Here is a 20224-nt window from a genome sequence, read left to right as displayed (position 1 = left end):
ATTGTTGAATTTTTTTACCAACGAAAATTGGGAATCTCATCATATTTTGGAAATTTATTGAACTATTCAATGCTTGTTGAAAAATTTGGTGAGGGTGCTATGACAGTACGACAATAACCAGCCGAAAAATGGGATTTGCAGTGGTTGGCAAGATAAAAAAATTTTTTAAAGAAAAAGGGTATAGGTGTAGAGAGAGAGAAAGAAAGAAAAAAATTAAAAAAAAATATAAAATTAAGCCTATTTATATGCTAATCAAAACGACATCATTTTGGTGTTAGCTAACCTTGATTGACCTGTCAATTCGTACTTTAACTCGACTCGAATGTAAGTTTTTTTTTCTATTTTTTATTTTTTAATTTAATTTTATTTTTTTAAGAATTTGTTGTTATTTGTTTTAATAATTTTTTAAAAAATTAAACAAAATTAAATGATTATTATTAATAATAAATTTAATAAAAATATGAAATTCAAAACAAATAAAGTTAATAATTGATTATTTTAATAAATCTTTTAAGATATAATTTTGAAAGAAAATTGAAAGAGTTTAGTTTTCTTTAATTATTACAAGTAAAAAATATTTTTATATTTCACCAAAAAATTGGGATGATCTAAAAATTATATTTACAAAATAAAAGTTTATTTAAATAATAAAAATAAATGAAAACAATGATGAAAAATGATAAAATAAGAATAATAAAAAAATAAGTAACAAAAAATTAATTAATTAAGTGTTTAATTCGATTAAATTTCTTGAATAAGAATTTTAAGAAAAATTAAAAAAAGTTTTTCATTTTTCTTAATTATTACTAAGAGAAATGATTTTTTGGATTTTGCCAAAGGATTGGGATAATTCTAAAATCAGTTTTATAAAATAAAAATAAAAAATATATTAGGATAAAATTTTAGAAACTTTGTAAATGGTCAATTTTTCCTAAAATTTCATGAATGAAGATATTTTCTATAGATTCCGCCAAAGCATTAGAGAATTAATAGAATGTGAAAATAATAAAAAAAAATTTCATGAATAAATTTTAGGGAATAAACTTTAAATATTAAAAAAGATTGTATTATCAAAATTAAATGATAACATGCATTTAATTAGTACAATTCTTTGAATAAGTGAAGTGAGAGTAATAATAACTTCGTCACTTGTAATCATACTATCGAACCAAACTATAATTTCGTAAATTAAAACATCTTTTACTAAATATGAATTAATTTTAAGGTTTTATTAAAAAATAATATTTCTAGTGATCAATCACATCTATATAAAAAGATTGATGATAACTTTGTAAATTTTCATTAATTCTAATTATCGAATCTAACCACACAAAAAATCATTGAGACACCACATGAAAGGTTAAGAAAAACACCATCAATTTTTTTTTTTTAATTCCATTCCCATCCTTATTATTTTATCTCTTGTCTATGCATTTTTCTATGTAAAAGAGTTCCTCACTCCATGTCAATTACATTAGTTTAGATTGGTTTATCATTTCAACTAGCATCTTATTGTTGAAGGTTGTAGTTGATTCTTTCAATTAAAGTAAGATTTGCAAAGTCAAAGTGTAAGAAAAAACCATGATCCGAAAGGTTAATCTCCTATAAGAAAGAAAAAACTGTATAAGAAAGTTGGTTTCTAAAAAAACTTCATTATAGAGAGTTGCAAATAAGTTTTAAATCTAATTGGCCAAAAAAAAGTTTTAACTGTCTAAATCATCCTATGGATCATTAATTTTCATGCGTTGGTTCTGTAAATTTATTTTAAGGAGAGAATTAGGAATTGTGGTTTTACCCCTTTTTTTTTTTCATTAAATATTATACCACGTGTTATTGAAATCGAATATCAAGTTTTAACCCTCTAACAATAAGTATTTCAGAGCGTCCAATATTCATGCCATTCATCTAACTTACATATATTTTTGCCAATAGATTTACTGTAAACGTTTATTTAGTCGACACTTGTTCGAAAAGGTCACATTAAGACTTTTATCAAATGTCAAGGGTGAGTTGGGAAAAAAAATAGTAAAGGTCTACAAAATGAAAAGATAATCGGTAGAAAATGAAGAGATTAATATCTATATAATTGAGAAAGGAAGAATCTGGAGAGAATAGTGAGAGAGAAAAAAGGTATAGGAGAGAAATTTGGAAGAAGAAATGAAGGAGAAAAATTTTTAGATATGAGAGAAGACAGAGAGAAGGAAGGAGAAGGGTTGTCGACAAATAAAATCATATTTGGGTTATCAGCAAAAAAGTAAAAAGAAAGAAAAAAATTAGAAAAAAAAATCAGATTTGGGTTTCTTTTCGGTTGTAAGAAAATGATTGAATTTTATTAGTCTCTATTTTGAAATTTTCATAATTCTTAACTTTGCAAGATTTCTTTATTTTTGGTAGGGCGGAAGCAACGACGATGAGCAGGGGAGAAGAAGTCTGCAATATCAACAACCCTCTGTCATCTTCAAAGTCCTTCAAGGTTTGTTTATCTTCTTCGTCATGTCCTGTTTTGTATTTGAGACCTAAGATATCAATTTTTTAGAGCCATATGGATATGAAAATTTTGATCTATTATGTTATGCTACATGCGAAAATGTATGAGTTTTCTTTTAAGTTATTTCTGTCCGATTTTTTGTTCCTTTTATGTGTTACGCTTTCACTTATTTATTTTATATGGATTTTGTTTATGTAAGAAATTTTCTTAAGTTTACTGGGATAATTACCCATAAAAAAGCACATGGGTTGTTTTCTTCTTAGTATAATTAAATTTATTTTTTAACTGTTTTTGAGTTTTTGGTTTTTGAAGAAAAATCGATAACAGTGCTAAAGAAAATACCCTCTCTCTTCATGGTAATTAGTCACTATTAGTTTGTTTTATTTATGGATCTTTTTCTTTTTTCTTTTTAAATTAACATCCTATCTTTTACTACCTGCACAAAAGGAGGTAATGCCTATTATTGAGATTAGTGATTCGATGAGAATTTTGTTTCTGAAAACATTAATCATTAACCCATCTCATTAGTGGTTTGATTGGATTAGTGATTTTTGTATCCTGTGCTTTAACCAAATAATGCAGGTCAATGGTTTTGATTCTAAAAATATTACTGATAAACCCATATCAGTTGTACAGGCCCGCACCGCTAAGGTAGGTTAAGATTGACTTGAATTCTCTAATATAAGCAATTAAGTCTTTCTGCTACAATTGGATTCTTTTTGTATGACACGAACTATAGAAATAAAAGGGTTAAAATGGCTTGGTATATATATTAGTGCAATTTTTTAGTTGAAGTTGACATGAAATCAATTCATGCGACTAGAAGTTATCTTTTATATCATCAATATTGCACTCTTCCTTCATTGAGGATTGTGATATTTTATTTGGCTTTTAATGATTTAATCACTACTCTTAAGGTACATTTGAATTTTACAAACCATACGGATAGAGAATTAGGTCCATTTGAGATTAGTTATCAAAGATAGTGCACATGGGGAGAAGATTGTTAGTATTAATGGACTTCAATCTATGGTAATTGATTTAATTGACTTCCTACATTACTTTAGCTTATTTTTTCCTGAAATATTGTAACATTTTCTTTTAGACATTTTGTCCCATTTAATGGAACATTTTTGTTTTTACCTAAAAGATTTTCCTGTTATAATTTCAGATGTGTTACCTTTGGTTAACTTAAATTTATATTTTTAGTTGCTTTGAAAAGAATTTGAATTAGTTCCAACAAATATATCGACTTTGCAAATCCATAAGCTACTTAGAATTTGTTAACCCATAAATAAAATAGAATTTACAGCATTATTGGTGTTGAAAATAGGCCTTTGGCATGGTACATTTCTTTAGGTAATATAATGCTCTCTACATTAACCCATGAATATTATTTCTGATATGCTTTTCCATCTCAAACTTTTCTCTTATTTATGTCCTGAGCTCAAAATCCTTATTTGCAAGTAATGTCATCATTTGCATGTTTTCATATAGCATCGATTGTTCTTTTATTTGTCTACTTTTATCTTTGGAAATTTTGATCTACAGTGGATTTCCTTTTGTGGAATATAACATTTTTGGCAGTAAAGCAAATTTAATGCTTGATTTATTTGACATACAGAATCAAACACTAATGATGACCAAAATACCCAGGTAGATTTTAGAATTAGCACAATTCCTTTGACGTGGTAGTTTCTGTTGTCAAGGTAATTATTAATGTTCTAGATCTGCACTTTTGTTTATTTCTTTTATATCCCTTTCATTTATGTCTTTCCAGATTTTATCTTTGTTAATTCTGTGTTCTCTCTTCTTAAATGCTATTCCAAGTTTCAATCTACGGCTTCTATGATTAAGTGCCTGATGGGGTTGAAGACTTTAAAATTTGGACATGAATGGCTTCTTATCAAAAAATGGCCTAAAGCAATTGAATGACCTTTTTTGAAAATATAAGTGAAGTTTGCCTCAACCACTTTTTACAACAAATTTATGATTGATTTTCACTTGATGTGTGCAAGCATAAATTAACCTTAGATGTGCGTGAATTGTGCGGAAATTCTATAGAAAAAACATTTTAGATGAGGTGCATGATCTTTGGTTTTATTGTTATTATGAAGCAAATATAGTTGTAGATAAGTATTTCTTAAATGTCTATTCTTGATCTTATATTACAGCATAAGACATAATAATTTTGTTTCTAGAGGGGAAAAGAAAAAGAAATGCAAAACCAAGCATATAATTTCTCTCATACATTGTTCAATAGTTAGATTTATACATGATTTTATTTTACTCCCGTAGCAAAGCATTATTTCAAATGCTAGTTTTATTCTAAAAATGTGTCCAATGTTGTAAAAACCCCAAGTCAATTGGATTAATTTGGAAAGGATGTGTTTAATTAACTTTTTAAAGTTTTCAAATGTTGATAAAAAATGGAAAATATTGTAAATATTTTATTGCTTTTAAATTTTTATTTTATAAATTTTATTGCATAAATTATATTTTTAGATTTTATAAAATTTTATTTTCTAAAAGTAAATTTATTGTATAATATTTTACATTTTATTTTTCAAAATATAAATATTTTGATTTTTTAAAAAAATAAATTAAAATTTTTCATTCTTGCTTTTAGTTATTTGTATTTAACTTTTTTTTATTATTTTAGTTTATTCTATTTTATTATTTTTTACAAAAAAGCAAGGCATCGATATGATCGTATTTATCACATGTTTATTCTAATCATTAACTCAAAAAGTAAAATAATACTTTTTTTTGGTCAAATTGTGTATTATGGTTGGCAGTGTTGTAAATGAATTAAATATAAACGAATAAATATATGTTTGTATTTGTTCATTTATTTTTAAAGGTTTTCGTGTTCATTAAGAAAATTATTTTGTTTTTTTATGTTCGTTTGTTTAAATAATAAGTTGTTCGTATTCGTTTAATTAAGTTAAATGAACTTATTCGTGATCATTAAATGAATATGTTCATAAATATGTTACAAATATATAAATGAAAACATTTATGAACGATAAACAAATCATAACTAAATAAATTTAAATAAACAAATCCAAGATGAATATAAATGATTTTAAACAAACATAAATGAATCTTCAAATAGGATTAAGGTAAATGATAAATTATAATTTTATTAGTATTATTACAAACTAAAAGTAAGTGAATAATAAACGAATGAAGTTTAAATAAATTGTAAATGTGTTTGTACATAAACATAAATATATGAACAGATAATTATTCATTTTTAGTTCGTTTAATAAACAAATGTATAAATAATGCTCAAGATCGTTTGTAAAATTTAATAAATAAACATAAACCAACAAAAATTGAATGTGTTTATGAATGATTGGTAAAAGTTTTGTTCACTTACACCTATAATTGTTGGTAACACATCAGCATATATTTTTAACAGTGTTGGGCGTTATGGCGCATTAATCAAATATTTTTTATTGCAGGTATTGCATTAAATATTATTTTTAAAGTAATAACTAAATTGCAACACATTCTTTCTATATAGAATAAATTGTCACCCCAATCATTTATTTCCTAGTCTAATCTCTGGCTATTTATAGACAAGAAATTGGTAGTCTTGAACTTGAATTTTGAAGTTTTCTTGATTCGGTTGGAATAGTTTTGTTTGAATGAAAGATCACTTTTTGTCTAATTCTTGGTTTAATAAAAACAAATCTTTTGAAAAGAATGCATCTGGATTGGTTCTTAGCTTCAAGAAGTTAAGTAGAAGTTTGTCTTGATTCTTCTTGTGATTCGAACTCTTTAAGAGAAGAAAAGGTAGTGCGACTTTAATCTCCCAAGCAGCTCCTAAAATTCGGAAATATCAAGTAAATAATTGGCAAAATTTTAGTTGTGCTTGTTTGAAAATTCTTGGCTATCAATTTGACTTTGAAAAAGAAAAGGAATTTAGCAAAGTCAAGATCGGATCTTAACAGATCCAATTCCATTAATGTTTTCCTACAAATTTGAATCTCCTAAAAATCACCAAGCAAAGGAGTGAGAAGTCGGCAATCACCAGAATTCGGTGAACACGTAGGGAGCCAGATTGAAACCCAATCCAGAGGCAAGCAATTACAAACTACCAGTAAGCTCAGAATTGAAGCATGAACAATAAGCAGTAAATGGACACGATTTCGTTGGCATAGAGAAACAATCGAAAATCATTGCAAAAATTCAACTGATTTTTTTGAGGTGTTTGATTTAGTGTTTTTTAGGGTTCTTTTCGGCTCTTGGGCTTTTGAAAAGAAAAAAAGTTTTGTTGGATTTGGGATTGTCGAAAACAGTGTTGGTCTTTCCGAAAATCTGGTCTTAGATTTTGGATTGTTGGTGACGATTTCAAAGGGATGGATTTGACAGAGAAGTAAAGGAAGACAGGGAAAAGGAGGACATTGAAGAGGCTGGTTACCGAAGACACCGGCGCAAGGTGGTAGAGGCAGCCGACGTCGATTGGATTTTGGGTTTCTAGAAGTTTGCGGTTTGAGTTGTTGGAGTAGAAAAGCAAGGAGCAAAGAAACGAAAGACACCATCATCGACTTGTGATGGCGCGAAGGGAAGGAAACTGATTTTGGCCTTCTAAATCCCCGTTAAACGATAACGTTCAAGTACCAAAGTGCAGACCTGTGACCTGCATAGACAAGATTGGCGCTTGAACCTTTTCGCAACGTTTTTTTTTTTTTTTTTTTCCTTTCTTTTAAATTTCAGTTTTTTTTTTTTTTATGTTTTTATCTGTCTTCTTAATTTTTTTATTTGATTAACTAGCTTGATACCATGCGATGCATAAATTATCTTTAATTATTTAGATGTGTGCAAATACATAAATCAATACTATTTAATCAGTCAGGTTATATTTGATATATAACATTGTTGATAGGATATGATATTAATTATTTTATATCATATTTGATTTGTATCTAAAAAGAAAGATACGGTTTGTTTGGAGGATTAATATCTTTTTGGCATAGAATTATTCAATCCTTCTTAAGTGAAAAGGATTATTTTTAATCCATGAAATTAAATTTAAATGTTCAATTATACATTTAAAAATTATATCAATAATTTAAATTATATAAACTTTAAAGAAGGATAATTTTAATGAATAAATAGATTATTTTATCTTAATCATTGTATACATCAAACACAAAATATGATGATATTATTTAATTTAATTTAATTTATAATATTATTTTATTTTATTTTATCATAATCTTGTGTACTAAAGATGATCTATATGTTTAAGATAGATGTAAAATACGTATAACATAATTAAAATATCAAATCATCATAAAATTAAAATTTTTATTAAAAAATTTAACAAATTTAAAAATATATAAAATAATATTTGAAGAAGAATAAAATATCCAAAAGTTATTATAAATAATAATATTGAGTACAACAACAAAATATTAAAATAGAAACTAAAAGTTTTATCACTTCAAATTAACTTTCTTCAATTTTCATTATTTTCATTTTATATAATCATTTTTAAACACTTATAAATTTATATAATTTTAAGATAAATTTTATTTGTTTAAAAAAAATAATGATTTTGAATGTTTAAATAAAATATTTAAAGTTTAATTTATTTCGTAGTCTACAATAATAGCATCTTGTAGTAGGTGTGGTGTTTCCTGTATTTTCGTAGGTGAGAAATATACTTACAATTACAATAGTCTATATAGTTCACCTATAAAAATGAGAAAATCAGGCTAGCTAGATTTGAAAAATTTTAATAATTAAAGCCAAGTCCTTTTATATTAAGAAAATCCAAGTTTTTCATGAGACAATTATCATACAGAACAAAAGCTAATAAATATTCACAAATAAACATTAGTATGTAATAATATCATATATGTACATTGCTTTCTAAAATCAAATCATTATTGTTCTATTTCCAAAGAATATTATTAAATGTTAATCCAGATGTTTATTGATAAGAGGTTTCATACACAGTACTTCACATATGCATCTATTCTCTATTCGCCCCCATACTTGGACACTAAGAGTTCTATATATTTCAAAAAAGAAAGATGGAAGTAAGCATTAAAACAAAGTAATAAAACATCTACTTGTCAATCATTCCTTGTATGAGATTGGTGCATGTAAAACTGGTGACATAGTATCATTGCACATGCTACCATCTTGAGACTTACAAGTAAATTTGTCAATCAACATTTCTAATGGAATTATGTAACAAAAAACCTATTTTAGAAATTAAAGTGATTTTAGAAAAAACAAAGTTAATGTAAATATTTGTAAGTTATAGATAAGAAACATATTATCACAAGGTTTTAAGGTTGGGGGCTATCTGTCTATCAGACGAATGAGGAATTTGGAAAGCGAAGGGCTTTAAAAAGCATTTTCGAGAAAAGTCAAAATAAGGAGCCATCACCAATCTTTTTAAGATGTGATTGGCCACCTAAAAATTTTTATCCATTTTGATAAAACATTTAAAAGGTTTAAAGGTTTTATACCTTTCAAATGTTTTATAAAAAGAATAAATTGAGGTTTGCAAAATTAAATTTAGGGTTTGAGAGTCAGTTATGCATGGGAAGGATTAACACTCTTATAGTGCCAGTTGAAGATGGTACTTATTGATTGCATATTATCTTTAGACTTTGGTTAAAATGGTCTAATTTTAGTGTTTAGAAATTAATTCATTTTTTCATTAATTCATAAAAGGAACTTGATTTTTTTTTTCCTTTTAAAAGCAAATCAATTTTTGAAAAACAAAACATTTTATTTTTTAATCAAAGTGAAAACACCTTAAGTATCAAGACATTTTTTTTATTCTTCTATATTTAGGTAGCGCTTTAAAAGTATTTCTAACTTAGGGGTTTTTAGGTTGCTTCATAAACTAAGATAGCACCTCGCATACATGATAGACATCTAGAGTCTTCCTATATTTAGGTCAGATATCGAAGACTATTTTTACTTGATATGCCATCTTATTTAAAAACATTTTTTTGTTAAAAACTTTATTTATAAAACCAATGCATGTATGAATTAACATAGTAATAATATGAATGCATGATGATTGAATGTGAATGACAAACTATGAATGCATGACATTTTATGAATGCATATTTCAAATTAAAATGGAATGCAAATGCATGAAGGAGATCAAGGGTTGGTTTAAGGTTTTAGGTTGGTTTTAGGTCTAAGTTAGGGTTTAGGGTTTAAAGTTTAAAGTTTGAGATTTAAGGTTTAGGGTTTAGGATTTTGAGTTTGGGGTTTGTGGTTTAGGATTTAGGATTTAAGGTTTTAAATTTGAGATCTCAATAATGCACGTGATAAAATCAAATTACAAAAATGTCATTAAAAATGTCATTAGTAAAAATGTAAATATTTGATGCATGAAAAATATATGATAAAAGAACAAACTAATTACAAATCTAGGCATTTACAAAACTAAATTACAAACTAGATGTGCATGTAAAAACATGAGGAAAATGGATCAAACACTAAAGTTTTTTCAAACTTTCAAAAACATGTTCCATTATCTTTTTTTTTTCCTCTTTAAAAATAAAACAAACACAAAATCACCAAACTAACATTTTATTCATGGAGAATTAAATCAAACATATTGAAAACTTGATAAACCAACCAAAAGCATGTCGAGCCTTTTTATGGCATCCCACAATCACACTTTTATTTCACTTAGCACAAACATGCATTCAACATCCATTACAAGAAATCTGACATATACTGATGCTAAAAAAATCATTGGTAAAACCTAAAAATTCATCAGTATAGCATAGTAAACCCTAAATAGATGGTCAAAATGTATATTCTGATGAATTTTTAACTATCAATATATCTCTTGTAGGTATAGACCTATACTGATGATTTTTAAGGTGTCAAAATAACTTGCAGAGATATACCTATAGTTCAAGATCGTCAGTAAATGTATATCTATTGGTAGCATCTATTGTGTATTCCATTGTTATACCTTTTACTGACGGTTAACACCTGTTAGTATAGACTTGTATGTTTTAATTTTTCTTTCCTATACCGATGGTAAATGCCTGTCAGTACAGACTTGTAATTTTTTTTACCTATACTGATGCTTAAAGGCCATCAGTATAGATTTTTATGTTTTAATTTTCTTACCTATACCGATGGCTAGCGTTCGTCAATATAGACTTATATGTGGACGGTTAACGCCTGTTAGTATAGAGTTGTAATTTTTTTTACCTATATCAATGCGTAACATCCATTAGTATAGACTTGTATTTTTTAATTTTCTTACCTATACTGACAGTTAGAGAGTGTCAGTATAGAATTATATGCTTTGATTTTTTTACTTATATTAACAGTTAGAAATTATCAGTATAGACTTATATGTTTTAATTTTTTATTATATTTTATTGACAATTGGCGACTGCTTGAAATATTTCAACGATCAAGTGCATCAATATAAATGTTAAGATGTTGATAAATTTTTTTAAAAATTTTATTTTCAGTTATTACTATTAATTTATTATAATCATAATTTGATACATTTTCATATAAATAAAAAAAAAACACAATAAAGTAAAAGATATTTAATAATATTAAAACTACAAGTAAATTATTTATAATCCATAAACTTAGTATAAGTGAAAAACTAAAGTTATTGTACCAAGTCTGGTAAAACAAACATTGATAAAACATAGATAAAGAGTTACACCACCTCACCCTAAAAAATACAATCATAAGTTTACACTATTAGACACTTAAAGACCTTTTGATCACCTTAAAACTTTAATAGAACTCTAAACAAGACAATTTTAAAAAATTTGTAAATGAACAAACAATTGCAAAACCACCTCAATAAGAAAAAACATACATGCGCCTATTACAAGCCCTTTCCAAAATCAAAATATTTTTATTCATACAAAATATCACAAGTCTTGAAAAACTTAACAAGTGTAGCCACATCATATAACTAACAAGCTTAATCAGCCCAACTCATTAACAGTATTCAATAAATCAATCAAGCATCACAAAACACAACAATCTTATTTTAACAAAGTGCATAACATTCAAAACAAAACCAAATCCCCTTACAAACATAATGCTTAGAGTAAATAAATAACTTCCTAAAATAAATGATCCCATCATAGATTTTTACAAAGAAGCATTTACATAGCATAAAAAAATCTAATTAGAATTCTTATACATTATCTTATATATACAAAAAGTAAGAAGTTAATCATCCATTCATATACCAGTAGAAATAATTTTATAAACATCTTATTCATTCATATATACAAAAGGTAATCATCCATTTATATAGCAGTAAAAATAATTTTATAAACATCATATTCATTAGTGTAATGCATGAATGAACAAGAAATAACTTAATTTGCATGTGTAATCTCCTCATTTTTTTAGTTTAACTTCAAATAATAACTTAATGAAACCAACCTAAGATTATTTTAGTCAATAGAAGTATCATTAAACAAATATTTTCACTATAACATTCAAGTCTACAACTACAAAGCATTCATACATCATAAGAAAGCCTTTTCAACGAAAAAAAAAAAAAAAAAGGCAAGAAAGCCTTCTCAAGGGAAAAAGGGTAGGCTTTAAATCATAGTGTAATTTAATGATTATGGCAAAAACGTTGGGTAATGTTTCAAGAACATAATTACATGATTCAAAACTTAGATTCAAAATTGATTTTGGCATTCTATCTAAAAAACAAGATCAAGCAAAGCATTTTCACATGTATATCATGTGATGACGAGTTTACCATTTTTATTTTGATTATGTTGATAACTTGAATTTGAAGAATGATAGTTTTTACATGTGATTTCTAGAGCACTACTAGCATCAGGAACCTAAAAATAATTCAAAAGAAATTTTAATAAAGTTCAGGATTCATGAGCAAGATGACAATTTATATATGTGTAAACTAAAATAGATGTTATATATATCTTATATTCACCATGTGAGTAACAATATTCAAGATATCCATATTCTTATTAGAAAATTATTTTTTAAATACCAATAAGATAATATCTAAAGTTTTTTTTAAGTCTTTAATTTTAACCTTCAACTCTTGTACCTTTTCCTGATGCTGAAAAAATTTTAGAATATGAAGGACCATATTTTTTGGATGAAGTAGATACTATACCTATGCAATGAACACACCTTGTTCTCTCTAATCCTTTAACTTTTGAATAAACATCATTTTTTCATGAACTCATTTTAGAATTTTAAGCACTAGTTTTGCTTAAATCTTTTTTCATGAGTTTCTAAAATTGTAAACAAACATTTTAATATAAAGAAACTAAACATAAGAAAAAGCAAGTAATAACTAAATTAAATATCATAATTCCAGCTGTTTTGTCATTCATAACACTTTCATCTTTATGTGTACGCGAAAGAATATACACCTCAGCACATGATGGTAGAATTCCATTAGCTTTTTATTTCTGTAAAGGTACAACAATAATTGTTGTAATTATTGTAATGACAAAATCGCACATATAAAAAGTAAACTTCATATTCATTTAAATAAGTGTGACAAGAAAAATTGATATATGTACCAAGGTTTGAATGATCCTCGAGAATGATTTTGTTCTTGTGCAATAAGGTTCATCTAATTTTAAGTGGTTTGTTTGTTTGTCTCACTTTGTTCCTTTAAACAAATGAACAAGAAAAGATATATTATAATAACTTTGTAATTATTATCATAGTATTAAAACAAAGTAAATAGTTGTAAACATTTACCTTCGCTTTATTATTCAACTAATATGCAGCAAGAAACAGGAATTGACTTTTGTCTACTCGAGAATCATCAACCTTTGTAGCCATTTCCTCCAGTGGCTTGTGTTCATCATAAAATTTAAACTTCAATTCATTCTTCCATTGCCTCTGCTTAGCACGCATGTTTCTTATTGCCTAAGACTTATTTTTTTGAATATTTCTTCATCATCAAGCTCATCAGAATTAGATTTGTGAAATTCAAACTTCAATTACAATTTGAAAAAAAATGTCAATATATATTATATAAATTACTACTATTAACTAGAAACTAAAAGATTGTTGTCATGGCATTGCTAGCAACTAAAACATTATTGTATTGATACCTCTAATGTTTTTCAAATTTCTTTCTCCTTATCATTTAACATTTCATGCTAATTTGTATAATTAATTGGTGCAAAGCTAGGCATTCTCACCATGCGACCAATCAATTGAGTTAAAGAGCAAGATTCATCACCAATAGGTATAGCATCATCATTGACCTTAACAACAACATGCTCCATTTCTTCCAAATCTCAAATATTAGCCATTCATGTAGGAATTAAAGCTTTTTTATGTTAAACATTTCCTACATTGAAAAATTATAATTAAAGAAAATAATTAAATTCATTAAAAAATGTAATTGTACAGCATTATAACACATAAAGAATTGAATTAATAGAAATAGTATTTTTATACCTAAATTATGTTCAACTTGTTCATCTGGATCTTCATTATTTGTAGATTGAGAAATTGGTTCTTAAGATTCTTATAGAGGCCCATGTTGTGAAACTTTTAGATCTACGGGCACATGTTATTCTTCAGATTATGCTAGCAATTGAGAACTAGAGGCAAGATTTGCCTTAGTGATATTCAGTCATCTACGCTTTGCCATCTTAAGTCTAATAATACACAAAGTATACTAAGTATAATATAAAAGAGAACTTGATAGGGGCAAACCATATAAAAGCACTAAGTACAAATTAATAGATTAGATGATCACACAGAATTAAGTAATTCAAGCTAGTAACAGAAAAACAAAATAATAGTGAACTATGTCTTACATTGCAAAACTTTAACAATGATTTAAACTATTATATAGAATTAAAAAATGTCCTCCCCATTATGTTCATCTATGGGATCTTCTTCAACATGCTCATTGTCCATCTTTGGTGCGACCTCCATTCCTTTATCATCAGCTTCAATTCTAACCCAATTTAAAGTACTATGTGTCATCAAATTCAACATGGATTTCTCCATTTTGTTGCTCTCTATATAAGGATGATTCATCACCCATATCAAATACATCTCTAAGTTTTGTATGCTTGACAAGAACCAAACCATTATGTCTTTCATCCTTAACATAAAAAACTTTTCTTAGCTTGTGATGCCAAGATAAAAGGATCATGAACCAAATTAGTTCCACTATGAGCTAGATGTGAAAAATTCACAAGAGTGAAACCAAATTTATCCTTTTTGCAACCTTTATTTATATAAATCCAAACACATTTAAATAACACAACTTTCAATCTACTAGTATAATTCAACTGAATGATGTATTTTAAAACCCCATAATAGTTAACTTCTCCCTCAATAGGTTGTGCATCTCTTGTGCTTGCATAACTCATCATTTTGATTATTACAACAACCCCACTATTTTGAGTTTTCAAGTATCTATCAAGTGCCTTTGTATGAATCTAAAAACGTTAATGATATAATCAGTGTATTTTCTAATAGTATCAATTGGCTAATGAACAAGCCATCTAAATTAATCTGTGATGTTTTCTTTTCTTTGTTGATCCAAATTGGTAACCTATCCAAATTCATATTTGGTTAAAATAATAATCTAATTATAAAAACTTTAATTACATATTCCAAACCATGATATGCGATTTACATGATCACGAAACCAATTATGAAAACATTTTACTTTGCAACTTTTGTATCTCATATGACGTAATCTAAGGAGATTGATTACGCTTCTTAATAAATTGCTCATGTTTTTTACATGAAAAAAATTCTTAGAAAACTATACAATATACTACAAAAGAAAATTATCAAGTATAATATACATGTAGATAAGTGTTCTTACTCCATAAAAGGAGCAACCTCATCAGAATTAAATAACATACATCGATGTGCTTGAACCAAAGTTATAGCATCAAGTACAATTTGTGAAACCCTTTTATGCTTGTTAACATTAAAACATGTATGATTTAATATTACCAACGATCTTTCTATAGTAGAAATAATGGATATTTCTTCCTCTACAAAGGGATTCTTGTCTTCATTTCGGATGGGTTAATTAAAAATAGTTTCCATCCCATCAAAGTATCTTGAACAAAAAGTTATGCATTCATTTGCTAAGTACCCTTCTACAATTAAACCTTTAGGACAAGCTCTATTGTGCACATATAATTTAAGAATAAGAAGAAACATAAATAAATGAAAGCTCAATAGAAAAGATCATTAGCAAACATCTTAGTTGAAATTTAAGTATAAAAATTTATAACACTTTAAGATATACCTCTCAGTAGGATACATCCACTGATAAATGATTAGATTGGCAATTTTTGCTTCATTTGCCAAATGGATAACTAAATGTACCATTATTGTGAAAAAAGATGGAGGAAAAATCTTTTCCATTTCACATTGAATTGATGCAGCTTGAGACTCAAATAATCCTTGAAGAAATACGATACCCGAGGTTTTCTTCCATTTTCAGGGCATCTCGTGATCAGATTCACTCATTTGGTTAAGAAAATCCACATATATTAAATCCTAAATAATTAGTATAATCTCACTAGCATATATGATGGTAACTTAAATAATCCAATTTTTAAGTAAAGAGGATTATTCAAGGCGTTTTTAGCTGGAATACACCTTGAATAATCTTTAAAAAATCTTGGCATATGGTTATTCAAGGCGTTTGTGGCAAAAAATGTCTTGAATAATCCCTTTCCATTTTTATAGGAGGATTATTAAAGGTATTTTTGGATAATCCTTAAAATTTTTTTATAAGAGATTATTAAAGGCGTTTTCTACCAAAAATACCTTTAATAATCCTCCATTTTTTATGAAAGGATTATTCAAGGCATTTTAGCCTAGAAAATGCCTTTAATAATCCTTTACAAAAAATTGAATGAGGTTATTGAAGGCATTTTAGGTCAAAAATACCTTGAATAATCAATTTCAATTTTTAGGAGATAATTATTCAATACATTTTTGCTCAGAACACACCTTGAATAATCCCTTACAAGAAATTAATGGGGTTATTGAAGGTGTTTCTGGCTAATAATCCCCTTAAATATTTATGAGTGGATTATTGAAAGTATTTTTTGCCAAAAATGCCTTGAATAATCCTTTCTAATTTTTTAGATGGGATTAATTTTTTAGATGGGATTAATTTTTTAGATTGGATTAATGAAGGCATTTTTCACCAAAAATGCCTTCAATAATCCATTTTCATTTTTTTTTGTGGATTATTCAAGGCATTTTTTGTGAGAAAACACCTTGAATAATCCAATAGAAAAAATTAAATAAGGTTAGTCAAGGCATTTATGTCCAAAAACTCCTTGAATAATCCTTTTTAATTTTTATGAAGGGATTATTAAAGGCGTTTTTAGTCAGAAAATACCTTGAATAATCTCTTACAAAATATTGAATGAGGTTATTGAAGATATTTTTGGCTAAAAACGTCTTGAATAATGCATTTTTTGCTAAAATTACCTTCAATAATCCATAATTTATTCATTTAAAGGAGATTATTCAAGGCATTTTCTGTTAAAAATGTCTTCAATAATCTCAGCTTTTTTTTAGATTATTCAAGATGTTTTTGCCCAAAAAATGCCTTGAATATTTTTTTTACAAAAAATTGAAAGCATCTATTTTAGTAAAATGCCTTGGAATCATTTTTAAAATTCATCCCCCTTTCTTGAACTTTAGAATCCCAAATTGCTAATACAATGAACGATAAATATTATTTTATAAAAAAACCTTTTACAAATAAAATAGAAAAATATTTATATGAATATAAATATTACTATGTAGATTATTTATGATTTGACTTTTGATCTAGAATGATTTTAAAATTTTATGAAACCATATTAAAACTGAAATATTAATTGAAACCAAATAAATATAATATTTAAATTTAAAAATTTTTTAGTCTAATAGTTAATTATAAAATTATTAATTAATATAATACTTACTTTTTTTGAGTTTATATTGACGGTTATTATAACCGTTAGTATATAACATATTTATACTGATGGATATTTATATACAATAAAAAAAGTTTACCTATACCGACGGTTATACAAAATATTGGTATAGGCACTACCTATACTGACAATAACAAAAATCCATCAATATAGATACTTTTTAATTACATAATTTGACCATCAGTAAAGATAAATGTCAATATATATCACACTTATACTGATAGATAGTTATATACCGTCAGAAAAAGTTTGTCTATACCGATGGTTGTATAAAGTGTTGGTAAAGGTATGGTATATTCTGATGGTATTAAAAAACCATCAATATAAATCTCTTTTATTGACATAATTTGATCGTCAATATAACCAAGTGTCAGTATATAAAAAATTTCTTATAGTGATCATAATATTCATCATTTAAAGACATTTACATTATGAAAGAAGTTTTATCAAACATGTAATGAACTAAAATAGTGAGGATACCATGGAACCAAACATTCAAAGCCAAACAACATACATACATTACATACTAGCTAAAATTCATGCAAATAATAAATGAACTTACAATTTAGTCACCATAAACAACATTTAAAAGCAAGAAAACATCAATAGAAGACCAAAAGAGGTTCGGCTATGGTAAAACAAAGTTGGCCAAACCTCCAAACACCAAAAATGGTAAATTAATGTTTTTTGTTGCCTGACTTTCTAGTTTCAATCCAAACTATGAACTAGTTGGATGAAATTTGATTCAAGCTTTGAATAAAAAATGAAATATGAATTTCTCAAGAAAATAGAAAAACAAATAAAAAACAATATCAAAATGTTATGAAAATGTGATGAAGATGAAATGAAATGCAAGAAAAGATATTAGAAAATGATACCCTTTTCCGAGTTTTCTTCAATTTTTCTTTTTTTCTTTTCATGTTTTTTTCTTAGCTTCCTCCTCTGTTTTTTTTTTTTTTTTTCATTCCAACTTTCTTCTCTTCCTTTCCTCTACAAAAATCGTTTCTCCCCCCTCCCCAAATGAGAGAAGGAAAAATATCTCTTTAAATTGAGTGCTACCCCTTAGATTAGAAGTGCATCTAATGGTCTATTTTTATCCTTGTTTTCTTTGCAAAGAGTTATCTTTCACCATCAAATCAAGCTTCTCAAGATCATCCTATGGTTGAGAGTGCTCATTGCCGAAGATTGAATTTTTAATGTTGTCAAAACCAAGTGAAAAAAAACCATTTTACCCTTATTAGAAAGTTTTTGGTTTCTAGGCCATTTTCTTATAAAACAATGCTCCTTTGTTCATTTTTGTGATTTTAAAACACCAAAAATTATAAAATAATATGAAATTAGGATTTGAAAATTTTCATAAAAATTCGACCTCATAGTATTTTAGTAATTTTACCTTTTGACGTGCTATTAAGGTTTTTAATAACAAAAAATCATCAAATAATTTAAAAACATGATCTAGAATGTTTCACGAAAAATCGACCTCGGGAATGTTAAATTATAAAAATACCTAAAATATATTTTAGTGATTTCATACGTTCTACGGTATGATCAATGTTTTCAATATTTCAAAAATCATCAAATAATATTAAATTATGATTTGGAGTTTTTCAAGAAATTTCAACCTCGGGATGATCAATTTATGAAAATATCTCTAAGGGTATTTTAGTAATTTCACATTTCTTAAGGTGTGATTTAAGTTTTTAATGTATAAAAAATAATTAAATATTATAAAATCATGACTTAGAAGCTTTCACGAAAATCTGACTTTAAGAAGGTAAAATTACAAAAATACATTTGATGGGCATTTTGATAATTTTACTCTTCTTGAAGTGCAATCATTTCAATACTTTAAAATCACAAATATCCTTCCCAAGGTTAATTATTCCCATTTGGTTGTGAATTTTGAAAAATTGACCTGAGTTCAATTTGGTTTGACTAATTTTGACCAAATTTGACCTTGAGCCATTTGGGTTAAATTATTCCAAATTTTAATTTTAAAAACTTGTCAAAATTAATAAAATGTTAGATTTGAACCAGGTTGGATTTTAAGAGCTTCACAAATGATCAAATTTTATCTAGACAAAATTAAGTGTCTACACATGTCATCAACACTTATAAAAAAAGAAGAATAAATGTTTTTGTGTATTATAACTTTATACTTTGCAAAATATTAAGAAGCATAGAAAAAAACACAAAGAAATATAGTTGGGTTTGAAAGTTTCTTTAAGTTATTTGTTATAATATGTAATGTTTGGTTTTTTTTTTTTTAATTTAAAAATAATCAAATAGTAGAGGATTATTATGAAATTTCTAAAGATAAAAATTACATTTAAGACTTTGAAATTTAAAAGGTATATATATACATTTAAATTATCAATAAATCTATTTTCTTTAAGTAATCAAGAAATCAATTTTAAAAATAATTTATCAGTACATTTTAGTTTTTTAGATTCAAAAGGATATATAAATCTAGATTATTAATAAATTCTTTTTAAATATAATATATTTTACATTTGAGATTTATTCTTCTCTTTAAAAAGATTAGCTTGGGCGTTTTAAAGTTTTTATTTTATTTTATTTTTTTATATTTTGCTAATGTTCCTTGTTTCTATTTCATTAGAAATATTGTGATTTGGGTGGATATATGTAATTAAATTAATCTATAAATAATCTAAATATATATTACTACATTTGGGATTTTTAGATTCAAAAGGATAGAGATATATATATATATTTACATTATTAGAAAATCTAT

At 26.2% G+C, this 20224-nt stretch overlaps 1 long non-coding RNA gene across 4 annotated transcripts; it reads left to right on the top strand.

Moving 5' to 3' along the window:
• Positions 1–1898: 1898 nt before the first annotated feature.
• Positions 1899–7313, top strand: LOC149512517 (uncharacterized). 4 transcript variants are annotated; one of them, XR_016332058.1, is made up of 5 exons: positions 2035–2254; positions 2395–2473; positions 3071–3139; positions 4113–4197; positions 6872–7313. It is a non-coding gene; the product is annotated as an uncharacterized LOC149512517 (long non-coding RNA). The 4 variants fall into 4 exon arrangements; XR_016332060.1 differs by lacking the exons at positions 2035–2254; positions 6872–7313 and adding an exon at positions 1899–2005 and having other exon boundaries at positions 4113–4344; XR_016332059.1 differs by lacking the exon at positions 6872–7313 and having other exon boundaries at positions 2039–2310; positions 4113–4344.
• Positions 7314–20224: the final 12911 nt, after the last annotated feature.

The sequence above is a fragment of the Durio zibethinus genome, chromosome 22 (genome assembly GCF_047325235.1).
Source record: "Durio zibethinus cultivar Kanyao isolate XHJ-2024 chromosome 22, ASM4732523v1, whole genome shotgun sequence".
NCBI classification, from domain to species: Eukaryota; Viridiplantae; Streptophyta; class Magnoliopsida; order Malvales; family Malvaceae; genus Durio; species Durio zibethinus.
This window is presented reverse-complemented; position numbering and strand designations above follow the sequence as displayed.